A 27,986-nucleotide genomic window follows, 5' to 3' on the forward strand; every position below is an offset into this window, starting at 1 on the left:
ACAATGCTAGTAAGTGTCTGAGGCCAGTTACATATAAAGATAGTTTTCAACATTTGTTTTTATAAAATTTCTAGTTTCAAATTTTTCTCCCTCCCTCCCCTCCCTTCCCTTCCCCAAGACAGCAAGTAATGATATAGGTTATATATGAACAATCACACTAAACATATTTCTGCATTAGTCATGCTGTGAAAGAAGAATCAGAATAAAAGGGAAAAACCTCAAAAAAGAAAAACAAAACATCAACAAAAAGTATAAATAGTATTGTTCAATCTTCATCTAGATTCCACAGTTCTTTCTTTTTCTGGATTTGTAGAACATTTTCCATCATGAGTCCTTTGGAACTATCTTGGACTATTGTATTGCTGAAAATAGTCAAGTATTTCACAGTTGATCAACACACAATGCTGTTGATACTGTTTGCAATGTTCTCCTTGTTCTGCTCATTTCATTGAGCATCAGTTCATGTAAGTCCTTCCAGGTTTCTCTGAAATCTGCCTGCTCATCGTTTCTTACAGAACAATAGTATTCCATTACATTCATATACCACAACTTGTTCAGCCATTCTTCACTTGATGAGCAACCCTTCAATTTCCAATTCCTTGCCACCACAAAAAGAGCAGCTATAAATATTTTTGTACACGTGGGTCCTTTTCCCTTTTTTGTGATCTCTTTGGGAAAAAAGACCAAATGGTGGTATAGATATGTTATAGGGTATGCACAGCTTTATAGCCCTTTGGGCATAGTTCCAAATTGCTCTCCAGAATGGTTGGATCAGTTCACAGCTCCACCAACAATGCATTAGTGTTCCAATTTTTCCACAGCTTCTCCAACATTTATTATTTTCCTTTTTTTGTCATATTAGCTAATCTGATAGATGTGAGGTGGTACCTCAGAGTTGTTTTAATTTGCATTTCTCTAATCAATAGTGATTTAAAGCATGTTTTCATATGGCAACAGATAGCTTTGATTTCTTTATCAGAAAACTGTCTATTCATCTGTTCATATCCCTTGTCCATTTCTTAATTGGGGAATGATTTGGATTCTTATAAATCTGATTTAGTTCCTGATATATTTTAGAAATGAGGCATTTATAAGAAATACTGGATATAAAAATTGTTTCCCAGCTTTCTGCCTCCCTTCTAATTTTAGGTGCATTGCTTCTGTTTGTACAAAACCTTTTTAATTTAATGTAATCAAAATCATTCATTTTGCATTTCATAATATTCTCTATCTCTTGTTTGATCATAAACTGTTCTCCTTTGCATAAATTTGAGAGGTAAAGTATTCCTTCCTCTCCTAATTTACCTATGGTATCACCTTTATGTCTAAATCATGTACCCATTTTGACCTTATTTTAGTACAAGGTATAAGATGTTGGTCTATGTCTGCCACACTATCTTCCAGTTTTCCCAGCAGTTTTTGTCAAAAACTGAGTTCCTATCCTAGAAGCTGGAGTCTTTGGGTTTATCAAACAGTATATTACTAAAGTCATGAACTACTGTGTCTCCTGTGCCTAACCTATTACATTGATTCACCACTCTATTTCTTAGGCAGTACCAAATAGCTTTAATGATTGTTGCTTTATAGTAAAGCTTCAGATTTGGTACAGCTAGCTGCTGAGTTTTCCTGATTTCATGGATGACACTCTATCCACTATGCTACCCAGCTGCCACTCCAAATAGGCACAATGATTTAAAAAAATGGCCTTGGGGGGCAGCTAGGTGGCGCAGTGGATAAAGGACCGGCCTTGGATTCATGAGTTCATGAGTTCAAATCTGACCTCAGACACTTGACACTTACTAGCTGTGTGACCCTGGGCAAGTCACTTAAGCCCCATTGCCCCGCAAAAAAAAAAAAAAAAAAAATGACCTCGCAGTTAGCAGATGTATATTCCAATTTCTACATTGTATAGGCATGTAACTGCACAAATTATTTACCTGCTGTAGGCCACAATTTGCTTAACTGTACAAGTAAAATGAAGTAGTCAGCTATAATATGTCTAAAGTTCTTTCTTGCCTGGACATTCTAATCTGATTTCTTCAAGATATAACTAGGTAATTGGGAAATTGGATAAATTTGCTAGGGGGAGAATTTAGGATTAAGGTTAACTCAGTTCACATGGAGATTGATACTTGGAATCAGAAGCGATTGGGATTGAATTCTATGGAAGTGTTAGATTTGGAGTGAGTCATTTAACCTCTCAAGTATTGGTTTCCTCACCTGTAAAACGTATACAATGGCAAGTACTATTATTATCTCCATTTTATAGATGGGGTAACTGAGGCAAACAGAGGTTAAGTGACTTGTCCAGGGTTACACAACTAGTGTCTGAGATCCGATTTGAACTCAGGTCTTCCTGACTTCAGGGCCAACACTACCCTCTGAGCCATCTAGCTGCCTAACTTATTTCATGGCCTTATTGTGAGAATCAAATAAGATAATGTATATATAGTCCTTCGCAAATTTTAAGGCACCAAGTATCTGTTAGTTGTCCTAAAGTCCAATCGCCCATTTAACAAAGTGAAAGAACCAAGGAGAGTAGAGACATGATTGAAGATAAGGTTTATAAGAAAAACAAAGTGTGTAAGGTTTATAAGAAAAAGTAAAATGCATTAGAAATATGGAAAAATCTTCTGGGGTTGAAACAGGCTTTGTCCATTACCTAGCTTTATGGGAATAATGATCAGTTTCCCTTTCTTAGTCTGGGTCCAAATCTTTAAACAAAGGAATTGGAGTGGATTGACATAGGTTTATGAAATACAGAGAAGGGATCTTAGAAACCATTTTGTCCAATGTCAGATAAAGAATTTAAAGACCAAAGAGGGGATCTGGCTGGCTTTAGGTCACAAATTCAGGTTATAGGAAAGATGGGGTTTGAACTGAAATCTTCTGAAAATCCAATATTCTTTATAATCAGCCCCTTCATTTATTACATGCATAAAACTGAAACAAGATTTGCATCTTCATCATGATAAGAATAAAAATTAGAATGTCTCAATGGATAGATAGGTAGCTGTGGATTCAATGATCTGAAATTTTTGTTCTTGGAAAATTGCCTAGTGCTTTGTTAGGTTAGTCCAGGGCTTCTTAAACGTTTTTCCACTTGCAACCCCTTTTTGGACCTAGAAATTTTTACACAACACTGTGATAGAGAGGTATATAAAATACGGTGATATATGTGTAAAGAAATAGGCATACATAACCTTTTACACTTGCCAAATTTTGCGCAGCTGCCACATTCAGTTACTTGATCCCACATGGGGTTGCAACCCACATTTTAAGAAGCTAGGGGTTAGATGATTTTCTTTAGGTCAACAGCTTGTCATTCAGCAGGAATGAGATTAGAACCCAAGTCTTCTTAGCTTCAAAGCTGGAACTCTATCCATTAAGCCACACTGCTTCTCAATTCTTCTATAATTTCCCCTAAAGATGGTTATTACTTGCTACAAAGTGACTATTATTTATCCACATTAAATGTAGGGCCATCTGGGAGATAGTTATGCAAGTAAAATTAGTCTGGGATTGTACAGAACCTGTTTCTTTAAAATGTATTTATGCTTTTGTATTGTGTGGAATATGGCAGAAAGACTTCCTGAAGTTCTGTGGGAGCGCCCAGCATCTGTATCATTTTCACATCTGTCACTGTGTGGAATTGATGGTAATCGTGGTTATTATTATGGTGTCTTCCTCCACTTAGTACAAGGCCATCTGGGGTTTGTGTTATAGGGGAAGTATTAGCATTTTTTTCAAGTGCTCCTCTTCTTTAGTTAAAAAAATATTTCACGGAAATTATTTCAGAGAAAGGGTTATAATAATGATAATAATAGTAATAATGGGGTTGTTATGTGAGACTGCCTGAAAAAAGACAAAAATCCATCTCATAAGCAAAACCTAGAGCTCACAAGGCCAGAAGTTGAACACCTGGCCTATCCTTTGGGGGCTGCACTGTCATCTTTGCATCCACAGGGTTTGAAGATATTTTGCTGGCATGTTTAGCTTTTAATCAGAGCTTCACAAAATGTTAGAGGTGGAAGGGTCCTTAGAATCGAGAATGTTAGATAGTAAACTGGAAGAGAAACCTTAGGGACCACTGATTCTAACCCCTTCATTTTTGTTGATAGAGAAACTGAGGCACAGATGGAAAATGACTTCTTTCATAAGGTCAAATATATATATATATATATATATATATATATATATATTTTTAAATGGCTTAGTGTCAAATATTGAAATGAAAAGAAGGGACTATTTCCTTACTCTTTTCTAGCACCATCTTAAGTTTCTGGTATCACCGCCCCCTTTAAAAAGATCTTTCATTTAAATACTTCTCCTTTCTTCATCATTCTATGAGGGCAACCTAGGGGCCTCTCAAGCTAAGTTAGTAGATCATTTGGACTTTCTGTTCCTACTTTGAAATATTTTTGAATTGACTAGCCTAATTTGGGGGGGGGCTAATCTGACTGGAGGATTAATCTGGGGATTTTAGACTATTTGGCTATCTGACTTCGTTAATTTAATGTGGGCTGTTTATAAAGTTCCACCACACTACTCCCAAACTGATAGACTAAAGATTAAGAAGCCTCTTAACCAAATAATCAAAGCAGAGTTTATTTATGAGATACTATTTAAAATTAAGAATACAGGGAAATAAAATGTACAACCTGACTGCTTTCCTGCGGTCTCTTTCCACTGAGTCTCTTTCCCACCTGCTGCGCTTTGAACTTCTTGAATACAATAAGAGCCTTAGCTGCCTCCGGCCTCAGGGCACGTTACACTTTCCCTGGTTTGTAATAAGGCCTGTAACCTTGTCAGCCCTGTCTCTCCTTTTCCAAACTGAACTCTCCTCTGTCCTTGTCTGCGGTCCCCTTTAGTCAGCCCCTCCTTGCTCCTTGCTCCTTGAGTCCGTCCTCGAGTCTCCTCTAGTCTGTCCTCTTCTCCATCTAGTCTTTCTAGTCCATTCTCGCTCCTCCCTTTACTGTCTAACTCCCAGGTCTCTATATACCTTTTCTTCTCTCCACTCAAATCTCGGGGCTTCCTTCGCCCCCACAGACCAAGCTAATCTGCCAGTCAGGGCTGCGGCTGGGGGGGGGGGCGGATGCTCCAGCATCACGTGCCTCACTAGAGCCCAGCCTGGACAAGCCCAGTATCTCTTGGATCCCTCCACTCAGGTCGGAGGGAGCTGGGGCTTTTATCCCCCAGCTGTCTGACCTGGCGTCTTGTTCAGCCCACGGGGCTTTTTTGCTCAACTGAAGCTGAGGAGGAGGGGGAGAGACCCTAAGGGTCTATGGCTTTCTAATCTCAGCCTAAAGGTAGGGTCCCCAAATCAAAATAAATTTCCACACTACTAACCTGGAAAGTATTTTCATTTATATCTAATAAATCACTGTGTGTCTTTCACCAAAGGAACATCCTAGCTGATTTCAAAGTAATATGATTTCAGCCACCAGGCAATGAATTATTGCAACTGTAAAAATTCATAAACACTTAACGACTTAACCAAATATACAGCATGGTACAATGATACATTAGGTTGGACATGAGGCAAACACCTCTACTGCTAAACTGATAAAAATAATGTAATATATAGTCAGTGTGGCTAGTGATTAGCATGGTTGATTTAGAATCAGAAAGGCCTGTTTTCAAATCCTGCTTCTCACACTTACTTTAGCCTTGTGCCCCTGGGAAAGTCAAACAACTTTTACCTGCATCAGTCAAATCATATTTATCAAGTCACCAACCAGTCAAAACCTATCACAGGAGGAAAATTTCTCTATGGTGAGAGAATCAGAGACCCTTTGCATATTCATATATGACTTTAAACAAATCATTCCCTCTTTGGACCTCAGTTTCCTTTTTTTGTGAATTTAGAGAATTGCTACCCACCTTCTGAAATAGAGATGATAGAGTACAGGTTAAGACATACAAACATGCATATGCATATATAATTGGATATTTAAATATGTCTGTATGGGGGACAATGGGGGGATTTTTATTGACTATACATAGCTGTTCAAAGTTTTGTTTTTCTTTCTTTTTGAATTAGGGAAAGGGGAAGGAGAGGGAGAGAAGGTAGACTTTAGTTAATTATTTTTAAAAATTAAAAATAAAATTAGAGAATTGGACTTGATGGTTTCTAAGGTCCTTGCCAGAAATGGGAGTATATGCTTTTCAGATATATAAATTGTGAAGAAGTTTAACTTAAATTTAACTTGGTCAATAACAAAAGTCTGAACAAAGAGGATATTTATGTATGTTTAAAATACTTATTCTGTTTTCCTTCTGCTCTCTCTCTGGCCCTTGTTTGCTTATGATTTCCTCAAAGTTATGGTCATAGTTGATGTGAATGTTTTTCCTCCTGTGGTCTGGCTCTCATAATGTTGAATACCCTTCTACTTCAACTGGTCCATATTGCTTTCCAAATACATAAAAATAAATTGTATATTTCTCACTCCATGCCCTCACCCCCACTTTGGCTCTATTCTTTTGTAGTCCCACATGAAAATCATCTTTCTCCAAGTGATTCCACCCCACCCTTGTTTGCCATCTACCATCAACAGCCTTAGAACAGTTACATAAGTGAAAAATCACACTTCGTATGGAACATACGGCTCCAGATAGCTACATTGTTCCATAATAGCCTGATATTTTAGCCCATTTTTTTCATCATTGAGATAAATCCTTTTTACGTTTCAATCCCAAATCTGTTTCTTTACCCAAATATTTATTTTTCCCTCCATCGTGAATTGCGAAGACATGCGCCTTTGGTATTTTGGTGCTGCCTGGGAGAACTTATTTGCATCTGTTTAAGAAACTTAAAAAAATTAAATGAAATATATTCTTAGTGTCTTTTGCCAAGATGAAAGGCATTTCTTTCCTATAGCCTGCATACTAAATTTCTCTGAAATCTGTTCGAAGTTATAGTTGATATGACCATTTGGAAACAGATCAGCTACTATGGTTTTGTTTAAACATGGCAGATTGGCCCTCAAATCAAATGTGTTAAGTATTTTAATGTTGTTCAGTATTGTGCAATATTTGGTCAAAATCAGTCATCTCCTTCTACTGTTATCATACAATATATTCCTTGTATGACCTTCGAAAAATGGACTGGCGTTCTGTGCTTCTATAAGACACAAACCAAGACCTGGATCATAGAATCACAAGAAAAAAACATTGTGAAGTGGAAAGTTTGATGGATTCCAGTTCAGAGAATTTGAGTAAGAATTCCCACTGTGTGATTATTTGTAATTCCTTGAATAAGTTACTTAATAGCTGATATTTATATAGAGTATTTGGGGTTGGTAAAACACTCTACTTACCTTATCTCATGTAAATGTGAAAACAATGCTATGAAGTAGGTACTATAAAAATAATATTACTATTTCGATGTGAGGGAATAAGCTTAAAGTGACAGATCCATGGTTATACAGCTAATAAATATTGGAGATGGGCTTTAATCTCAGGTGTCTCTTGATTTCATAAAAAAATTCTTTCCACTAAGCCAAGTTGCCTCTCGACACCTCAATTTCATGTCTGTTACAGAAGAATTTGGGATTAGGTAGCCTGTCTTTGATACTAAAAAAGTTTAGATCTGTGTATGACTTTAAAGATGTTTGCTGCTTCTTGATAAGAGAAGATAATACAGATCCCCTGAGTAACTAGTTAGTGGGGAGACCAGAAGAAGATCCCAGGTATCCTAAACAACAGTACAATCATGATTCCACTCCCAAAATGTAATAAAAATGAGAGTTAATATAATTAATACTATCATTAGATGGGACCAGAGCAAGACAGAACTTGATTCCTATCCTCTCCAGAGTAATTATAATGATTTCTTTGTCTCAGAATTATGCCTTGCCAATTCATTCTTCTCTTGTATCCTTATTATGCAATTGAGTTCTTAAATCCAAGTGTGAAACACTATGTCTATTCCTATTCAATTTAATTTAGAGATACAATGAAGTTAGAATTCTAGGAGCCCTCTCCCTCCCACCAAAATTGACTAACACAAAACAAATCACTTTTGGGGGAGATCTTATCAGCTAATGTCGTTCAAAATATTAGCTATCCATCTCACCTTTGTGTCATTTACAAGTTTGATAAGCATTCCATGTCTCCCTTTATTCAAATTATTGATAAAAATGCTATAGAGGATTAAACAACACTGGTCTAATCAGTCTCTCAATAATCATTTATTAAATACCTATTACATATCAGGACCTGTGCTAAGCACAAGTCTCTCTGTCTCTGTCTCTCTCTGTCTCTGTCTCTGTCTCTGTCTCTGTCTCTCTCTCACACACACACACACACACACACACACACACACACACACACACCCCAAATGACTGTCCCTGTTTTTAAGGGGCAATAGATTTCTCTGAGATTCTCCCAGAGGCCTGTATCAAAATTGGCATTACTTCCATTAATGACTACTATTTGCTTTTTTCATTCAACTAGATCTAAATCCACCTAACTGTCCCACTTAACCAATATTTCTTCATTGTGTCCTCAAGGATCGTATGAAACATACTATTAGATTATTTGCTAACATTCTGGTATACTGTATCTATGGCATTCTCTTAAATCAGTGATGTCAAAATCAAAGAGAAATGGGAGCCACTAAAGGGTAAACAGATATTTGCAGCCTGCTCATTGACTTATAAAACCACACAGTAATATTATCATTTATTTTATTTTTATTTACTTTGTTAAATATTTCTCAATGACACTTTAGTCTGGATTGGGCCCATTAAGGAGTGTTGTAAGTCATATTTGACACATCTATTTAAATTAATGAAATCTAGGAAAACTATATTCAGTAATTTTGTTATAAAAGGAAATGTGGTTAGTACAGAATGAGCTGTTCTTCATGAAGTCATAACAGTTCTTCATGATCTTGATCTACTTTTCTAAATATTCTCTTTATTGACATTCTAGAATTTTTGCAGGAATTAAGTTCATGTTCACCAAATTATAGTTGGATGACTCCATACTTTTCCATTAAAATAAGTCACTACCTTAACGCAACTGCTATACTCCACAATCAATATCATCTATTCCCTTAACTACCATCTTTCAACTTTCCTTGGCAGTGGCTCAACAGTCACATCTGCCATTTTTAAAAGAGCATGCTGGGAGGTTGTTAGTGCAGGCCTGGTGAATAGAACTTATTGAGGCAATTGCTACTTTATTACCATAGCGTGGCTGATCTTGGATAGTTGGCTCCCTGTAAACCATTTTCTTCTTAATCTTCTAAAACCAAGGATCATTCTCCTTGGCAGAGAAAACCACCTGACAGAAGAAAAGTGGGTTGCTTAACTCTTTAATTTCTCTCTGTTGTCTATTATCATTATCACATTTGCACTGAGAAATGCTCCTAGCACCATTTTGATCTTCTGCTGGCACTAATGAGTTCATAACTATGCCATTGTCTATCAGCCGCACTCCTTGGATTCAAATCTAACATTACCATGACTGCTGAGTACTTTCTCCTCCTCCCTCAAACATCACCCCACTCCCTTTTCAGGTTTCTTTAGGATATTTTCTTCCCTGTTCGATTATAAGCTCTTTCAGGGCAAAGACTGTCTTCCTTTCCCTTATTTGTATCCCTAACACATAGCATAACACATATCACAAAAGACGCAATTTTTTGGTGAATTGATTTAAACTGGATTCTATAGCTACTTCCCCAAACACCACTTTCACTGGAAGGTTAGGTTCTCAAAATTTGGAGGCTATATTTCTCTTTTTCCAGATTCTTGGAGGTAGTCCTTGGGTTTGGGGGGTAGTTTTCTAGTGCCAGCTCATAAGCCCCCAAGAATTCTCCCATGATTATCAATTGATATCAATTATTTAGCTAGACTTAATTGCTTTCAAAAAGAGGAGTATGATAAGGTATTATTGTAATAACAATTAGTAAAGACACCCTCACAAAAGTCTGTGTCATACTTTCTTACCAGTACACAGAGTCTAAGTGAAAATGAGCTAAAATAGTCACTCACTGATCCTAGAATTCCCTTTACAAGAATTCCCAAGATGTTATACTTATTTATGGTATGTTTTTTCCTCCAAGTTTCTTCATGAAAACTTAAAGTTTTCTTTATTCATTATGTCTAATCTTTTCTCAGACATGTGATCTAGACACTACCATGGGCTGTTTGAAGGATCCTGTTGAAATTACTACTACTACTACTACTACTACTACTACTACTACTACTACTACTACTACTACTACTACTACTACTACTGCTGCTGCTGCTGCTGCTACTACAACAACAATTCATTCATATAAAGTGGCTCAGCAATTAAGTTGAACATCTTTTAATAGTTGAGGAAAGTAAGACCCATAAATATTGTGATTTACTCAATGGCACATAGGTAGTAAATAGCATGGATAGGTTATAAACCCAAGACCTTATGCCCCAAACCACATTTGCTATTTTTATGGATGTTATTGCTTTAGAAAACCTCTGATGACTGCTGTTGTTTTTATTTCAGTATTTGAAGCATTTTTTAAAATTTTATCATTGTGGGTATTCTTACTGGGCATGCAAATTATAACCCTTTAATGCCCTAGATTTTGCAATAAAATGTAAGCTCCTTGAGGGTAGGGAGGGTCTGTTTAATGTTTATCTTTGCATTGCCAGTATGTAGCCTACTACTGGTCACAGAGTAATAACTTAATAAATGTTTAATTAGTAAACATCCATTGAATACAAATTATTCTACCCAAATGTACCTGGAAGGGAGTATATACATCTGTCCATCCATAATCCATCCATAAATACATATATAAACACATATACATTGTGTTTTATATAAATATAACAATGTATACATTATACATAAATATGTATATAAACATATATGTCTATATATTTGTGTGCATATCCACTATATATAGATATAAACATATATTTATAAATATGTGTGTATGTATGTATGCATGTATGTATGTTATCTCAGAAACAAACCTTTTTGGTGATGATTCACTATATTTAGCTGGAATGTACAGTGTGCATATCTGGTTAATCTCAAGGGTCCTGCTGGAATGCAATTACATATGACATTAATAATGAAACATGCAAGGAAGTCAAAGGTTGTTTTCCAAGGAAATTCTTTGGTCCCAGATTGATTTGAATGGATTCAAATGGCATGGGAGTAGTCATAGTATTTAATTAATGATGAAAGAGAATATGGATTACAGGGACTTTTAAAGTGAAAAACAAAAATAAGTGAATGTTACATTATGATTGTGTTTTGGAGAAACCTCAGAGGTTACCATACAACCCATTCACTTAAAATAAGGTCCTCTAAAGCAGGGATTATTAACCTTTTATGTGTGTTATGGGCTCCTTTGACCATCTGGTGAAGTCCATGCACCCCTCTTCAGAATAATGTTTTTAATTGAAAAAATAATGCATTAGGTTACAAAAGAAATCAATTAAATTAAATTCAGTATTAACACATCTAAACACAGAAACATACACAGACACTGAGGGACCCCAGGTTAAAAACCCCTTTTCTACAGTGTATGTGACAAGTGATAATTCAACCTTTTTTTGAAGATGTATAGTGAGGAAGCCCCCACTCTTTCCTAAGGCAGTCCATTCCATTTTGGATGTCTCAGACTGTTAAGAAGTTCTCTATGACAAGCCTAAATCTGTCTTTTCTTCTAAATGACTTGAACTCTGAGATTTTATCCAATTTAATTCAGTTCAATAAATATTTGGTAAGTGGCTATTGTGTACCAAGCATTACACAAGACAGGGAACTCAGCAAAAATGAAATTTATTGTCCTTAAATTCTATTCTATTAGAATTCTGAAATGTTACTAAATATTGATAGGATTCAATTATATACGAAAGTGTTAAAAATTAAGCTATCCCAGGAGATAGCTTAATTGGAAGATAACCTCCATTTTGATATGATAGATCCTTAGAACTCTTAATATGAGTGTTTAGTATAATGCTGGCATTATGTTAATAAATGTTTGGTTGATTTGATTTCACTAGTACATTGGATAAGAGCCTAAGTTCGATTCCTAGTTTTTCCACTTAATAGTTTACAAATCATGTGACCTTGGACAAGTCACTTTATCGTAGTTTCTTGCACATTAAATTGTAATATTTGCTCCATCTCCCTCACAGTGGAGTTTGGTGGAGAAAACAATGTATTGAATTCAATAATGATCTACTAAGCACCTACTTATGTGATAGTCTCTGTACTAAACATTGGGGATACAAAGAGAGAAAATGAAATAGTCCCTATTCTCAAAGCACTTATAATAGATGGCACAAAGCTATATAGGTGTGAGTTGTTATATGTATACAAGAAAAATACAAGCCCTTTATTTTAGCTTATACCTTTCTTCAAGGACTTTTGCCTGGTTTCATATTTTCTTTGTGCTTTTGTTGATGAGAAGAGCAATTTTGAATAAGTTTCAAGGAAAAATTCCATTGAAAATTTAGATAATCTGAAATTTAAAAAAAAAAGATTTAGATTAGAATTGCTGGGTGACTGCTAAAGGTTCCTGCCCTTTGAGTATATGAATACCTCTCCTTGGTATGTGACCAATTGACCATTTTAAAAGGTATTCTGGGTCAACTATAAGGTGCAACAGATAGAACACTGTCCCTAGAGTTAGGAGGACCTAATTTTAAATCTGATCTTAGACATTTCCTAGCTATATGACCCTAGACAAGTCACTAAACCCTAATTGTCTAAAAATTTAAAAAAAGTTTATTCTCTGGGAGCATGTAGTAGCACATCAAACTTAATTACCAACTTTGCACTCCTATCTTGAACTACTCTCTCTCTCTCTCTCTTTTACCTTTGCCTCATATTTTAAGATTCATGTATTCCTACTAGCCAAGGCCTTATCCTTTTTTTATATTAAATGCAGTATTTCTGCACTTTTGCTGTCATGGCTTCCTCCTTCTGTTATTTGATTTACATCTATTCGTGACCACTGGGCATGGCCTCAGCTGTTTCTGTAGGCCTTGGTTTCTTCATCTGTAAAATGAGATGAGTTGAATGGGATGATTTTGAATGCCATTTATAGCTATAAAGATCAGTTTAAGAGGAATAAATTCCTCATTTTTATCCTATGAAACTGCATATTTGGAGAAGTTTATAGGCTATGAAAATATGAGTTTGAAATTCAATTCAATTCCATGAGCTTTTTATTAAGCACTTCATATGTGCATGATCCTTTTCTGAAGACTAGAATAAGAATCAAGGTTGTCTAAGACAATGTTCCTGCCCTTATGGATATTATATTTTAGTAGGAGGAGATGACACCTACACAGATAACTATGACACAGTAAGGTGGTACAATGGGTAGAGTACTGGGCTTGGAGTCAGGAAGACCTGAACTGAAATTCAACCTCATACTCTTAATAATTGTGTGATTCTGGACAAATCAATTTCCCTTTGTCAGATTTACTTTCCCCAGGTGCAAAATGAGTATAATAGTACCTACCTCCTAGGGTTGTTCAGAGGATCAAATAAGAATATTTTTGTCAACTGCTTATCACAGTGTCTGACATATAGTAGGTGCTTAATAAATGCTTGTACCTTCCCTAACCCAAAATAATGTACTATAAATGTTTAAAAGAGATAAACTTGATCCTCAAGAAGAAAATGAAACTTTTTCTCTTTTTTTGTAGAGGTATGTGTGTGTTGGGGGGTGGGGGGAGGTGAGGAAGAGACTATGGCTGTGACACATTGAATAAACTGTGAGATATGAAGGATGTGTCAATTAATCATGCTTTGGAACAGAAGAGCACGGGGCACATTGGAGAAGGGAGAGAAGTCTAGAGTGGCTAAATGCAGAGGCTATAGAAAGTAATAATGCAGATCAGGTTGGGAAGATTTAGAGATAACAGTTTGTGGAGAACTTTATGTGCCAAGCTTAGAATCTTATTCACTAGGCTACAAAAAAAACATTGAAAGAAAGATGCTTTCTTAATCTGGAGGCTTTTTTGGTTAAAGAGGCCTGGCTGCATTTTTACATACTTGTTTTCTTCCTCATCTTTCTTTCTAATCTTCTCCCTGGGCTCTCACCTCTCCTCAATCTTATTATCGTCAAACATTTTAACCCAAGTGCCTTCCCCAATTGACTCTTTCTTTCTTTTCCCCAGATCCACTCTCTTCCCCAGCTGATGTCCCTTCTTCTCACTTTGAGGAATTTGCCTTGTCAGTTGAATTCCCTTGACTGAGTGAATGGTACGTGCTCGGCTGTCATTAGTTCTCCCCAGTTGCGGCCCAAATGTTCTCTCTGCTTCTTAACGGGCTGTGCCCAGCTTTTTGGTCTGACACTGATGAGCATGATAACGACAAAGACTAGAAGTGTAAGACCACTCCCGGGATTGCAAGAAATGGAGTTTCAGCTCAAGAATTCATAGAGAAGTGCAGAGCATGGTCCAAACTGGGCAAGTTTGTCATCTTGCTCATTATTTTCTTCCAGAGGGGAAAAAAAAATCACAACTTGTATTAAATGGAAAAAGTTTGTTGAGTCCCAGTCAGCAGCCTGAGCAGTTCCAGTCTATCTATCTCAACTCTTGTGGAGGGAGGTCCTCAGTCAGCATTTCAGATCATTGTCTTATGGGGAAAATAAACATTCTTTTCTCTTGCAATCCAACAGGAATGGGTAATGACCTGCATTGTCAATCTTGCTCCTCCCATCTAACTGAAGGTGAAATCAGCCATTTAAAAAAAAAACAATTCAAGCATTTTTAAAAATAGCAATGAAGAAGTAATAGTAGTAAGAGCATTGTAATGGGAGGTGGGGGACCTGGGTTTTACCCTAACTTTGACAATGAGTAGCTGTGCAACTCCCAGCGATTCACTTTTCCTTTCTGGGCTTCATTTTTCTCGTTTATCAAAACATGACTTTGTTCTAAATCAGCTATTTGTGACCAAACCCATTGGTAACACCACCACAACATTCTGATTTTTTTTATTTGTTTTTCACCATTTCATTCCAGAATTTATAAACCGTCATATGCAGGTTCTTAATTCATCGCCTGGACAAACTCAAAACCACTGATTCTTTCTCCAGCCTACTTTTTCAGGTCATACTCCTACTTTCCAGTTTTTCCTATTCCCCCATCCCTGAGGTCTGAGGCACTGTCTGAGTAGGACAATCCTACAGAGGGATGAGTGTTCAAAGGAGATAAATGAAATATATCACTAGTCCCTATTATATTCTGGGTTGGATGAGACTGGACTAAGTGATCTCTAAAGTCCCCTCTAGCCCCCAAAGTCCATCGTCTGGTTAAGGGGAATCCAAACGGTCAGCTGATTAAATCATAGCATTCCTTACATTTGGAGGATGCTCTCATCTTGCTACACGATATAGTCCATCTCTAAATGAGAAAGTTGCATGTGCGTGTGTGTTTAATGTAGTTTAATCATCCTAGTGCTGTACGATTAGCATTTTCAAGTGGTTCTGAGTTAGTTGAAGCAGATGGTTTATCTTCTCTTGTAGTGCTTCGACTTGGACATTATATCATTTCTGCATCTAACTCTTTCCTTGCAGTGCTCACGGAATCATTCCCAATCTTACGCACTGTGTTTTGACTTATTTAATGCAGGCGTACTTTCCCCGCAGTAAACATGATTACCAAAATACTCTAACTCGAGAGCTTTTGCTTCCCTCTCTGGCATAATTAGTCACACTGCACTCCCGCTGCATTTAGGGGGGAAAAATCCGCCACACACAGCATCTTGCAAATGTGGCTTTGCCTCCTCCCCAGCTGCTTGTCTCACTTTATTCTTTTGACTCTTCTGAGTACAAAGCCCTTGCAGCTGGGGCAACAATAAGGAGAAGTTACAAAAGTTCACAAAGTTGCCCCGAGCTGCTGGACCCACCCTTTTTAGGCACAGAAAGATAGTGACAACAGATGGGTAGCAGCTTTATTGGCAATATCATTTATGGTGGTGATGGGGAGGGATATGGAGGTTTGGGGGTTATTATTTAAAGGGGAAAGGGAAGGGTCTATATGAATTTCATGGCTTATTGATATTAAGCTAGGCTGTTACTAGTGTTTCCATGTCCAGAGTTAGTGTTGGCAAATTCCTCATCAGGGCTAACCCTCAAGAGGTATAATATGAATTATTCAAGGGCATTAGGAAGTCCTTATAATCTCCTTCTGTACCCCACACCCCCCAAAGAAATTTCTCTCATCTACTTTATGCTTGAAACTCTTTTAACAATGGATAAATGTTTTTTATTAACTCTTTAGAGGGAAAGCTTTAAATGCACTTAACCCTGTTCAAGTTAAACATTGATAAAGAGAAACATGAAGATATCAGACAATTCACTGGGACAAGTTGTAAAATGTATATACAATGGTATCATTAGTTTTCAGATTTATAAGGGACCTCATTGGTCATTTAGTCCAAACTATAATATAAATCCAGCATAGAGCCTAGTAGTAATCATTACTGAGACTCAAGAGCTCAGGGTACCCACTCCTCCTTACTCCATAGCCAGTCATGCAAGTGTAAACCACATTCATTACTCAGAGATCGACTGACTTCTCAATAAAGGAAATAGCCTTCCCATTTCTCACATGCATTACCTTTTCTCCTATCCAGTTAATTTGGGTAATTTTTAGACCTGCTAATTATAGAAATGGTGGAGGACTTGACATCTAGGTTTTTCCCCAATAAAGGGGAAATGTTTAAAAATATGGTACCCAAAGTACAAAGATGAATCAGGCATAGAACAGTCAGTTTATTTCCCTACAGAAAAAAAAACAGGGGCAGCTAGATGGCATAGTGGATAGAGCAGTGGCCCTGGATTCAGGAGGACCTGAGTTCAAATCTGACCTCAGACACCTACTAGCTGTGTGACCCTGGGCAAGTCACTTAACCCCAATTGCCTCACCAAAAAAAAAAAAAGAAAAAACAAGCAAACACAAAACAATACTAAGCAATAAAGGATCATAAAATGATTAGAATGGAATCATTACTAGTACAATCAGTTGAATGGCTAATTCTTAAGTCTCATTGGAACACAATGCTTGCAAGACTGCTAATTAGCTCTTTGACATTTTACCTCTATACTGGCATTGTCTGCTTAAACACTATTTCAAACACCAAGAAAGATCTAAGATGGATTTTCTATTCTGGGACCCCCTGATCTAATACTGTGTCCCTTGTCAGAAGATCAATCCTGTTGCTGTTGCTATAAGCACATCTGCTTTGTTAGAGGCTGCTCTTGTTGCAAACACATGATACTTTCAGGACTCTTTAGTGTTCAACATTTGGTAAAAATGAAAAAGGAACACAAAAGGAAAGGTAGGGTCAGCTGGAGGACTTTCATGTAAGTCTAGCTAGCTGAGTCCATGGTGGGCATGGACAGAAGGTGTCTATAAGTCCCTAACACTGCCATTATGTGAAGTTGGATAAGAAACTTTCCTTCCTCTTACATCCTATGTCAAATCTTTTCTCTTACAAAACTATCTCCAAGAGACCCATTACTATATTAACCTTCCTTTCTTGTACCAGCTGTGGTATCCTGTGTAATTAGTTGTCCAGATTACCAACCAATAGGTCAATACAACCCAACAATGAGTCATGCATAAAGGGAAGAAGGAAGAGGAAGAGGTTATTTCTTCATATTCAAGCTTCAATATGTCTCCCTGGGTGCTTTGAGGTTGAGTATGTTGGGAGGGGGGGAGAGGGCTGTTCAGGGTGTCAAGTTAGGGAGGGGACACAAGAATGAGCCAAAATCTCCTTTATAACATTTCCAGTCAATGCTCATCCAGCCTTTCAGGAAGGGGGAAAATATTATTTCCTTAAGTAACCCATGCCAAGTGTGGAAAGCTCAAATTGTTAGGGAGATTTCCCTTACATAGAACTGAAATCTACCTCTCTGTAAGTTCTACCCATTTTTCCTAGTTTTTCCCTGTGGGGCCAATAAGAACAAAATCTCTCTTTCATATGATAACAAATAAATAATTGGACAGTAATGCACTAGTAAATCTTTAGCAACTAGCTCTCAGGGGGAAAAAAGTACAATAAGGAACTTTGCAGTTTAAACTACATTGTTAACATATCTCCATTATTTTCTTAAGTCTAGAACACCAACAACATAATAAATCAAGCCTTGATTTATGCCATTTGCTGATTTCTGAAATTGAAACGCTCACTCTGAAAATTTAACAATCAGCTCTTTTAAGCCCAGTCAAGTTAATTCCAGCAAGGCCATATCTGAAAACAGCCATTAGTCAAGACATAATGTGTTCTTGTTGGTGTTGTGGAAAACACAGGAGACAAGATAAATTTGGAATTGCATCCTGCCAATGATACAGCCTTCGAAGGCTAAATTTCTTCACCATTAAAGTGGGACTAATAATACAAAATCTAGCTATGTGGTAGAAGGGATTCAATAAGATTATATATATATATATATATATATATATATATATATATTATAAAAGTAATAGTTCCTTTTTGAGAGATAACATGACAAAATAGCTAGTGTTTGTCTACTAAATACGGTCAAGAAGATGGGTTCAAATCACAATGCTGTCTTAGCAGTTACATAAAGTGAATTCCTCCATTCCTCAGTTTTTTTTCTTATAAAGTTAAAAATGTTAATAATAGTGGTGATAAACAAATGAGATAGCATATATAAAATGAAAAAGTTTAAAGCACAATAGAAATGTCAGTTATTATTTTCTGTTTGTTTTTCTTTTTCTTTCTTCATTCTTCAGCTGAAACATTGCTAGTTCTTTTGATATCTCCTTATATTGTATAACTCTCAGTAGTCTTACTATCCTGGTCACTGTATGTTGGGCCTACACCAGTTCGTCAGTGAGGAAGTATAATTAATCAACTCATAATCGTCTGTCCCCTGTGTCAGAGAGTATGATCTTCATATTGAAAAGTGTGGAGGCAACATGATTACAAACAAATTAAATTCTAAGTTAGGTGAGCATTTAGTAAGAGTAGCATTGAGCTGATTTAAATTACTTCAAGTTTCCAGTCCCAGATGAATTATTGAAACAACTTACAGATGTGATTGCAAAGCCACCATCAGTAATGAGAGGGAAGGGGAAGGAAAAGAGCATAAGCCTTTATATAGCAACTACTATGTGACAGGCACTTGAGAAACATTATCACATTTGACCCTCACAACCCTGTGAGGTGGGTACTTTCATTATTGCCCTTTTATAGTTTAGGAAGCTGAGGAAAAGAGATCACAGAGCTCATACGTGTCTGAGGTCAAATTTGAACTTTGGTCTTCCTGTCTCTAGACCTAGAGCTTTATCTACTGTACCACCTAGCTACCTAGAGAGACCAGAGACAACGAGTGATGATAGAAAACTGGGGATGGGAAAATGATGTTGCAGTTTACAAAAAAAAGGGAGATAAGTTAGAGTCTTAAAACAGTAGCATCATTGGTGGAATTACTGTTGCAAGTGAAAAAAATCTAGTTATTAGACAATTGGTTTGTGTGCATTCAGAAAAAAAACAAATAGTGGTTACTAGGGGTCAGCCTAGGTTTACTAAAAAAAAGTTCATATTTTGGGGTGAAAAAATTGTTAGAAAAGACATCACCATTATAATATTCTCAACAAGTTTTCATCCCTTTTCTGTGGGCAGATCTCCAAGGAGGTGGAAACCACATCCCAGGTTCACGTGGCCTATATTACTTTTGAGCAGCCCTAAGTCTTGGTAGGAAGTTTTCTTTTCTTCCCCCTGACTTTGAGCCCAAATTTTCCTCTTTACAACTTCCACACAATGCTCCTGGTTCATTCCTCTGGGACTAATTGTGACAAATGTGATTCCTATTTAACGTGGCAGATTTTAAAATACTTAAAGATAACCATCATTTTCCCCCTAAATCTTTGCTTCTTCACAATAAACAGTCTCATTTCCTTTTTTTAAAAATTTTTATTATTTTTTTTGTGTGAGGCATTTGGGGTTAAGTGACTTGCCCAGGGTCACACAGCTAGTGTCAAGTGTCTGAGGCTGGATTTGAACTCAGGTCCTCCTGAATCCAGGGCCAGTGCCCTATCCACTGTGCCACCTAGCTGCTCCCAGTCTCATTTTCTTTAAAGAAGATTACTATTATTAATAACAACAACAATAATAACTGACCTTTCTATCATGCCTACTGTGTTCCAGGCACTTAACAATTATTATCTTGTGATCTTCACAACAAACCTTGGAGGTAGCTGCTATTAATATTCCCATTTTACATTGGAGGAAACTCAGGGAAAAGAGGTTATATGACTTGCCCAGGCTTTATAAAACTAGTAGGTATGAAACCCAGATTTTGCTCACTCCAATCCTGGAGCTCTATATACTGCACCACCTAGATACTCAAATAGCATGAAATCAGTGACCTTCATAGGACTGGCTATCCTCCTATGGACCCTTTCCAGAATACCAATGTCAGACTACCTAAAAATTATGATTAAAAAGTATTTTGATACAATACTACAAGAAATTATCAAGGAAAATTGCCCTGGAGTTCTAGAATAAGAAGGCAAAGCAGAAGTTTTAAAAACAATCCCCCAGGAGGAAAACCCTCTTTAACCCATAATCCAATTCCCATAAAACACAAGCATATACACACATATGTGTATATGTATATGTGTAGGTGTGTGTATATGTATATGTGTATGTATATGTATATGTAATAAAACCTATTGGGAATGGGTTAAAGAGGGAAAACATTTTATGTACACACATACATACACGCATATATACATATACATACATGTACATATTATATAGATATAGATATACATATCAAAATCTTCTAGATTCAGAAAGGACTAAGAGGGCAAGGGGATAGGGTTGGGGGAGGATAATGGAGGGATTTTCATAAGGATGAGTAGGTTAAGGAAAAGGAAGGTAAGGTAGTAAGTAGAAGCAAAGCAGAGGAGTGAGGAAGGATAGAGTAAATAGGGATAGGAGAATAGTGAGGAAAAATAGAAAGGAGGAAAATATATAACACATAATTATAGCTTAGAATGTGAATGGGATGGATTTACCCATAAAACAGAAACAGCAGATTAAAAATTTGAATTCAACAATATGTTGCTTTCAGGAAACATTATAAAAATGAAAGATACACACAAAGATAAAATAAAGGGCAGGAGTAGAATTTATTATGTTAAAAAAGCAGGGATAATAATCATAATCTCAAATTTAAAGTTAAAATAGATTTAATCAAAAGAGAAATATAGAAAAACTACTCTATATGTCAGAAATAGTATTCAAAATTGTTTTAGACCATTTAAAATAAGTAGACAGCATTAAATACTTAAGCATATACCTGACAAAACAGACACAGGAAGTATCTGAACTATAGGAACATAAACACAAACAACTTTCTATACAAATAAACAGATCCAAATAATTGTATTAATATGTATTGTTCATGGGTAGGTAAAACCAATATAATTTTTAACGACAGTTTTAACTAAATGGTATTATGTATTCAAAATCATCCTAATCTAATTACTAAAAATTATTTTACTGAGTTAGAAAAAATACTAACAAAATTTATTTGGAAGAACAAAAGGTCAGGAACATCAAAGAATCCAAAGGAAAATTATGTAAATGAGCTAGATTCAGCATTATTAGTTTTAAATTACATTATAAGGTGAGAGCATTGTTGAGGTATAAAACGGTTAATGTCAATTGTTTTAAATTAAAATTTTCTTGTATAAATAAAACTTATGTAACCAAAAATAGAAGAAATGCAGAAAAAATCTTGGGGGTTGAACTTTCATATACAGTGTCTCAGATAGGATATCATTGGGTTAGAATATCACTGTAATGTAAAATGGTCCTGCATTAAAAAAAATGGTATATAAGGTGAATTCATAGAAAGAGATAGGAGATATTGAATTCCTAAAAGGACAATTGACATAGTTGACATAGTTTCACCTTGAAGAATAATTAGGTAAATTAGGTTGGTCAACAATAAAAATTTTGTTCAGTGGATTATCTAAAATTAGAAGGATATCTTTGTCAACTTGCTACCACATTCTCTCCTTGATTCTGACCTGGTCAATGACTTAAATGAATTTTTCAATGTATTAAGTGCAAAAGAAGTTGACATCCATACCATATTAATAGCATGATTCTGTTTTCTTTGTAAAGGATTGTGATTCTAGAAACAAAACAACAAAAGTAACTAATAGGGAGTGGATAATACAGAGAAGTAAGAAGATTGTAAGAAACCACTAAACTTATTTGTCCTTAATGAATTCAAGTCACCTGACACAGATGAATTTCATTCTGAAGTCCTGAAGGTAGTAGCAAATGTAATGACTGAGCCACTGTTACTAGAATTTAATGATCATGGAAAATTTAAGATGTGCACTTTTTCTTTTACTTTTCCCTTACCTCTCCCCCATCTCCCTAAAGAAGGCTACAATTAAGCATGGAGATACACACACACACACACACACACATATATACACAATGTGTGTATGTATGTATACAGATATGTGTATATATACATACACACATATATGTAAGATAGTAGTATGCTTAATTCCATCTGTTATCTGCTTCTCAAAAGGTGCATAGCATCTTCCATCATAAGTTTAAGTCTTTCCATGTTTTTTTCTAAATCAACCAGCTCATCATTTCCTATATCATCTGATTTAGATGGTTATTATGTTGCAGAGGAGAAACAATGGAATTCATCTATATTTAAAAAAAAAAAGATGATCTGAAATGAAGACCTGAGGCTAATGAGTTGAAATTTAACAGGGATGGATATTAATTCTTTGGTCGAGGTGAGGAAAATCACTTGTACAAATGCAATACATATACACACAAATTTTTTCAGATATCTTTGTAAGCTAATTTGAGGGTTTTCATGGATTTCAAGATTATTATAGGCCAATTTTTTGATGTAGATCCATATACACACATAGCTATAGAAATATCTATATGTAGCCTTCTCTATATGTGATTATGCATATGCTCATATATATAGATTATACTATACACAGAATATATACATATTCATTAAATATGTGTCTATGATGATGAAACTATATCTAACCATAGAAACTGCAACTTTCTTTTCAATTGATACTCATAGGGATTTGCATAGAAGGCAAACAGTGAAGTGATTTGTTTAATCACACAGCCAGTACATGCCAGAGACAGGGCTTAGACCCAGATCTTCCTGGCTTTGAAGACAACCCTTTATCTACCACATTTCTCTGTCTTTCTGCCTTCTCTCTCCTCTCCCCTTTATTGTGGAATAATGAGTCGGCAAACTCTACGTAGCTAAGGAAGGCTCTGCTAGGATCAATGGTTAGAAGTTATATGATGGTAAATTTCATCCAAGTATAACAATGTCTCTAACAATGAGAATCCAATCATTGAAAGGGGTATTTCAGTTTTATTGAATTCTTGTTCACCAAAAGTGTCAAAGTTTGTGAATTAAAATTAGAAAGGACTTTGGAAATTATGTAGTTCAATTCACTCATTTTACAGAAAAGGAAGCTGAGGACCAGAGAGGTTATATCATACTTTTAATCTTTAATGGCTTAAAATTCTACTAACCCATGTGGCACATCCTGTATATGTGTGTAACTGTGTGTATTTTAATAAGGGAAGGTAACATACACATAGAAGCGTAGGTTAGAAAAAGCTGTTTTGTTCTCAGGAAACAATGATGGTGAATGGAGCCATAAAATAGTGGATGGATACACTTGTTACAAAAAACAAAGGGGATTTTGATTTGAATATTATTCCTAGAACAAGAGGCAGAAAATGATGGAAAGGAATGGTTAGCAGATAGTAGAATGGAAGGATGATGCTTGCAGTGAAGCAAGGTTGGTGGTCATAGGCTGGCCAGACATAGTTGCTCTCATCAAGTTAAGACTGTATTGCCTTGGAGCAGGGATCATCCTCCAGGACGTGATTAACTTTAATAACAACATAAGGCAAAGTAAGCTTTATATTAACAATGTCTCTTTTGGAATTAGAATTCAAATCATACCCATCCTTCAGGTTCTACACTCGCCAACACTAGATATGCTACTTGTTTCTTTTTCATTTTTCTCTATCTTGCCAGTATGAGGCATTGTCTCTGTTCTTTTCTAAAACTTCCTTTTTAAAATGGAACAAATTTGAGACTGAGCTTGACTGAGACCTCTCATGGCATAGATAGAAGACTCTGGCCCCAGCATTTGTGCCACTATCACAACAGAGAGTGGCATTATCCTAAGAGATTTATAGATCTCAACATGTGCATCTACTGGATTCTGGTTTGGAAAAGGCTGTCTGTGTACCAGTTTTGCTGTCTCTATCACTGTTGCCATATCACCTGGTTTTCCTACTCCTCTGAGCCAATTGAAAGTGGGAGAAGACATAACAACAGTTGTCTACACTCAACAACACCTGTTCTCAATGTTGCAGGTGTGTCCCACCTTCAGACTTCTGCTTCTGTTGGCTCAAATGAGAAACTACTAATGTGATTGTAATATCCAGAACATGTCAGTATAACACCTGTGTTACACTGTGTGGTACGTATGTGGCATATGTGGAATGCCTGGCTTGGAACCACCACACTCTGTCCACATTTCCTTTGTCCTCAGAAGACAATGATGGTAAATGGAGCCACAAAATAGTGGATTGATATACCCTTTACAAGAAACAAGGGGGATATTTATTTGATTATTATTCCACGAAGAGCAAAAAGAAGATAGGAAAGAAGGGTAAGCACAAGGCAGTCTAGAAGATAGTTGAAGTGAAGCATGGTTGGTGGTCATAGGCTGGCTAGACATAATTGGATCTCCCCAAGTAGGACTCTAGTGCCATGATTAGTCTCATCTCAAATGAAGCATGGATTATCAACTTATCCTCTGGCCTGGCTCATTCACCTGCTTGAGTTTCCAGAAAAGGACCACTCCCATACCATTACATTTGCATTCTTTGAAGACCTTTGGTATAACCTTATTGTGGAAGAAGATTCCCCACATTTAGCACTATAGCTCTCAAGCCCCCCAAAATACCCTTCCCTTTATACGAAACCAGTCACAAAGAAAATAAAATAGATCTTAAATGCAACCATTTATATAATAAAAAGACAATAAAATGATAGTCAACATGTTGCATGCATTCATTATTTTTATTTTGGTGAGGCAATTGGGATTAAGTGACTTGCTCAGGGCCACATAGCTAGTAAGTGTTAAGTGTCTGAGGCTGGATTTGAACTCAGGTCCTCCTGAATCCAGGGCCGGTGCTCTGTCCACTGTGCCACCTAGCTTCTCCTTTATCTATTTTTCTTTTTTTGCATACATTCACTATTTTAAAAAATCAAGAATAATCAATATATCACAGTCCACATATAAACTTAGGTCACATGAAGTACATAAATCTGTCTCATGTGCCTAAAGTAAGTTTGAGTCTTTATTTAATCATCTCATATTTTTCAAACAGTTGTTTGAGTTTTTTTACTAGTTTGAAACTTTTAAGTCCAAAGAAATAGAAGATTTCAAGTAAATTACTTCAGGGACAACAATGACCTATAATGTCAGCAAGTTCAGAGTCCTTAATTTTTTCATCTAAATATGCTGTATCTCTGATAACTTTTTCTTCAGACTTGGCTCTTATAACTTTTTTGCTAAATAAAAATTCTCTTCTTTCACTTTTAAACTGTTCACATAACAACATAGGGGTACATATATCGAGTCATTTAAGTTATTTAATTTATTTAAAATTTATTTAAAATACTGCTCCCATTTTGTAACCAAACTGCTCACATGGCATCTGAAAACATTGTTTCTTTAAATGTGGATTTTAGTCATTTTTTTGTTAAATCTTTAGCAATTAAACAATCTATAAATGGGACATTATCTTGTATTCTGATGACTTGTTTATTTTTATAAAAAATACCTTTTCTGTCACTTTAATCAACCAAGATATTTAATTTCATTTACCATTTCTGTTTTTTGTTGTCATTACTGTTGTTAGCTGCTTCCTATGCCTATGACGCTTGCTTTTCTCACTTCTATCTCTTAGAATACTGGGTATCTTTCAGGATTCAGCTTAACTGCCACCTTTTGTAGCAGACTTTCCCTGGTCCTCCTAGCTGCTAAAGCTTTACATACATACACATACACAATGTGGATGTATGCACATGTGTGCATATATACATGCACACACATTTCATATACAAATCTAACAGTGTGTGTATGAATTCATATGCACACATACATTATAAGATACATATTAAAATGTGACACATTCAATATGGTATACAATATGCAATGCACACACAATATACTTGTGCATAGAATATACATATATGCACACATACTCATATAAACATACACATACAATACACATACACATAAACACATGTACATGAAAGGTAACATTGGAAGGAAAGACCCTCTCCTCTTTCCTCCCTTCCCCTCTCCCCTCCCCTCCCCTTCCCTTCTCTCCTCTCTTCCAGAATCATAACCATTTTATCACAAAACTCTTAAATATTTCAAAATTGATAATTTTTATAATTTTGATATTGTATAAATGGTCTCTTCGTTCTGCATAATTTACCTTGCATCATTTGATAATGCTTTTTTAAGGTTTCTCTAAAAGAATATTTCATTAATTCTTGCTGCAAAATAGCATTCCATTACATTCATATACCATCTTTCCTAGCCACTTCCAAAACTGATTGGCAACTCAGATTCCTGTTCTTTGCCTCTACAAAAGTGCTGTAATGATTTTCTGTTACATAAGTGTTCTCTTACTCTGTCTCATACTGTTGGGGTATAAAATGACTAGAATGGTATACTAGGTCAAGAGGTTTGCATATTTTAGTAACTGAGGGAGAATCATTTCAAATTTCATTCCATAAAGCTTGGAATAATTCACAACAACAATAGTGAATTAGGGTGCCTATTTTCTCACAGCCTTGTCATAATTTTTTGCTTTTTTGGTCAAATTTTGGTAATCTTATTGGTATAGGGCAGATATTTAGAGATTCTTTTTCTACATTTAGCTATTTATTAATGTCTGGGAATATTTTTCATATAGCTATTGATAGCTGGGATTTCTTCCCTCTAGGACTGCCTGTTCATATACTTTGTCTATCAGTTGGGAAAATGGCTCATGTTCTTATAATTTTGAATCAGATCATTATAAACCTTTATTAGAGAAACTTGCTAACAAAGATCCTCCTTGCTCTCTCTAACCCATGTTAAGTTTTATACTTCTAATCTTAGCCGAATTGGTTTTGTTTCTGCAAAAATATTTTATTTTCAATTTTATGCAATCTAAATTTTACATCTTCCTCAGCAATATTCTCTATCCTTTGATAATGAACCCTTATTCTATCCATACGGCTGAAAGCTAATTTCTTCCTTGCTCCTTGAATTTGTTTATGATGCCAACTTTTATAACAGTCATACATCCATTTGTTGCTTATCTTGGAAAGTGGTGTAAAGTTTTGACCTAAACCTAATTTATGCTAGAATGATACCTAGCTTTCCCAGCAGGATTTATCATAGAGTGAATACTTATCTCAATAACTGGGGTCTTTGGGATTATTGATAATCAGGCTTTTATGTGCATTTGCTTCTGTATGTTATGTACCCAATTTGTCTCACTGATTATCTTCTTTATTGTTTAACAGATACCAAATCAGGTCAAAGGCAGTTTTCAGATAAAGAAATCAAAGCTATCTATTGCCATATGAAAACATGCTCTAAATCACTATTGATTAGAGAGAGGCAAATTAAAACAATTCTGAGGTACCACCTGCCACCTATCAGATTGGCTAATATGACAAAAAAGGAAAATAATAAATGTTGGAGAAGTTGTGGAAAAATTGGTACACTAATGCATTGTTGGTGGAGCTGTGAACTGATCTAGTCATTCTGGAGAGCAGTTTAAAACTATCCCAAAAGGGCTATAAAGCTGTGCATACTCTTTGACCTAGCAATACCACTACTAGGTCTTTTTCACAAAGAGAT

Source organism: Dromiciops gliroides, chromosome 2, assembly GCF_019393635.1.
Source record: "Dromiciops gliroides isolate mDroGli1 chromosome 2, mDroGli1.pri, whole genome shotgun sequence".
In the NCBI taxonomy this organism is placed as follows: Eukaryota; Metazoa; Chordata; class Mammalia; order Microbiotheria; family Microbiotheriidae; genus Dromiciops; species Dromiciops gliroides.